At 38.3% G+C, this 2883-nt stretch overlaps 1 long non-coding RNA gene across 1 annotated transcript; it reads right to left on the reverse strand.

Annotated features, from left to right (window-relative positions):
- Window positions 1–129: 129 nt before the first annotated feature.
- On the reverse strand, window positions 130–2873 carry LOC108445791. The gene is made up of 3 exons (XR_001860767.1): window positions 1754–2873; window positions 923–986; window positions 130–259 (listed from the first exon to the last, which is right to left on the reverse strand). It is a non-coding gene; the product is annotated as an uncharacterized LOC108445791 (long non-coding RNA).
- Between the last annotated feature and the right edge of the window lie 10 nt (window positions 2874–2883).

The following is a 2883-nucleotide window of genomic DNA, read 5'->3' on the forward strand; positions in this document are numbered from 1 at the left end:
TCCCCCCCCCAGTGACTCAGGGTCCGTGCCGCAGTGTTGGGAAAGGGGGGCCGGGAGGCTTGGAGCCCCCCCCACCTTCCAGCAGGCGAGCTCCGACAAAAAGCGGAAGTCCCGCCTTTCCGTGCGGTTTAAATATGTAAATTGTGAGAAGCGTAATTGGTCTTAAAGACTGTCCATCAACTCAGGTTCAACCCACTACATGCATTTACTGCTTTAACACCGTGTATTGTGGTCCACGACTCTCTTCTGTTAGAGTTCACTAAAATAACACAGGAACACAAAATTATTTTCTTTAGCTTGCTTTATTTCAGTCTTAATATAATTAATAATTCTGCTGCCAAAACCCTTTCCACCTTTGCCAGGCATTTCAGATAGTAGTCAGCAATCATCTTTCCCATTTTTTTGTTTGGATAGGTACATGTCTGTAGCTTGCTGAGGCAGGAGCTTAGGCCTTCTGATTTGTAAGTCTAGTTGAAGTTTTCTGTGAAATTTCTGCCCTACATTTACATTGTACTTTGTGATGTTGTGATGCATGCAGTCCCTACCCAGTTGGTGTGCTTAATGTTTGTAAAATTCAGCACCTTTTTTTCTTTTTTTTTTTTTGTCTGATTCAAAGTATTTTGAAATAATGCAGCACAAACATTTGCCTATTTTGCAAAGAGTGATCACTGGTGAATAGCAAAGGTGTAAAACTGAACTACAAGCCTATAGTTGAACATTAATACCAGTGGATTCCAATTGTATATACCACAGCGTGCTTTTACAGCCAGCCATGTTACCAAGACCTACCTCCACCTATTTAGGAAATAGTTTCCAAATATGAAAGTGTTGTCCTGAGGCTAAGAAGGCAAGATTTTGATGTCCAGCTGCACTGCTGGCATATGGTTTGGCCTCAGGTAAGACAGCATACACTGTCACATACCTTGGTTAGCTGCTGGGAGAGTGGGACGGGTGAGTTTACTTCCCATGGCATGGTGGTTTGAGGGCTGTAGTTGGAAAGTGAAATAGTTTGTTGCAGTCAGACTGCAGGAATGTTTTGTTTAAAGAAATTTCAAAGAAACTACCTGATCTTGACCTGAAGTCTTCACTCAGATTCCATCTTTAATAAATATTAGAAACATTGCCTGGGACTAATCATCGTGTCAACAGTAAATTAGAGAGTTATTTGTTAGATAAATATGAAAACAATCTATATTATAAGAATAGATATCTATTTTAAAGGCGGTACTGTAATTTTCTTAAAATTGACATTATCAAATATATTTAGTACTTGCAAAATTCACTTGACATTTTTACCATTGTTTTCCATACAGTATCAGGCTGCTAAGAAGAAAAGGAATCCTAAAATCAACAGCCTTTACATTTGTTTTTTTCAGGTCTGAAAGTGAAGAAGTGGTGCATGCTTTGTATTTTGTTCTCCTAGTGTTAGCACGTTAGCCCAGAGTCTTTCTGCAGCTCCAGTCATTCGGAAACTGTTGCAAAGGTGTAATGGGCAGTTGGTTTTGGCCTGCAGTGTGAATTTATTCTTTCCTCTCAAGAAATCGTTAGCATTTTTGTGGAACATCAGTCTTTCCTTTCCAAATACCCCCTTGGTATCCTTGAAATACTAACATTTTCCCAACTGGAAGATGTCTTTTTTATTAGAGTTTTGTTTCTATCTCCAGCTTTTGCACATCAGTGCTCATCCGGGCTTTGAATGAATTCAGAGTCCCACTAATCTTTGGAAGGGAAGTTGAAGGCAATATTTTCTTACCTGAAAGTTCTGCAATAGCTGTGCTGTCTGGAAACAAAGCCAGTTTCTCCTTCTCAGGCATTATGGGGACGAGTATTGAGCTTCAAAAGGATAAAAGAGTCAATGTCCACAGGGGTTGGGGAAATAGAGAGTAAGTGTTAGTAATCTGCAATAAATGGTATGAAAGTTATTCCTGGAAGATGAGAAGGAGACATTAATGGAACATACGGTTTTATTGTACTCTGGTTCTCACTTACTATGCCTAAAATATTATCCCAGAGCCTGTGCATCCATACATGTGGGAAATGTATAAAAATGTCACTTGTGAAATGTGATTGATAGATATTAGTAAAGTTTTACTGTTAAGTAATAATTACTCACTGGTAGTGCATGTCTAGGGAATAGCTTCTGGGGGTTTTCCCCCATATTACTGATTACTGGCTCTTCCTTTAGCTAATATTTTATATGCACATTTTGGAAGAAGAAATGTTACATAAGACTACTAAAATAGCACTAAGAAGATGATATTGTTTTTCCTGACAATGTTTTTTTAAAAGAAAAGCAGCATGAACTAGGACCATCTGCATGCTGAATTCAGGTTCAGTTCCTCTGTGTGTAGCATCAAGCTGACCTTTCTGCTTTCTGCATTTACCCTCTGCAGACTGCTTGCAAATGCAAACAATAAAACTGGGCTCACAGTGCGTCTTTTTCAGTTATGGCTCTATGCTGACCTTTGGAAATCACTACACTTATCTTAAAAGACAAGTAAACTACGAAAAATTAGAATAATCTAGGCAAAAGCCATAGAGCTATTTATTGTTTATTTTGCCTATTTCCTGTAAATTCCTTTGTTTTCCATTATTTTTAACTTAGGCAGTCTTAAAACTATAAGGCTAAAACCTTTCGTGTCTCTCATTTCCTTGAGAATAAGTATCTTGGAAACTGAATGAGTTATTTTTCAGCACAAGAGTGGGGAAAAAAATGAAACAGGATTAAATAGAGAGCTTACAAAATTAGGGACAGAGACTGAGCAAAGAATGCTGTGTCTTTGTTATCAAGAAGTGAGTGCTGCGTAGAGATAACTGCCAAGGATAAAACTGCATTAGACCTTGCCAAAGAAATTAAAACAAATAGCACACTCTTCACCCTTA

The sequence above is a fragment of the Corvus brachyrhynchos genome, unplaced genomic scaffold (assembly GCF_000691975.1).
Source record: "Corvus brachyrhynchos isolate BGI_N302 unplaced genomic scaffold, ASM69197v1 scaffold93, whole genome shotgun sequence".
In the NCBI taxonomy this organism is placed as follows: Eukaryota; Metazoa; Chordata; class Aves; order Passeriformes; family Corvidae; genus Corvus; species Corvus brachyrhynchos.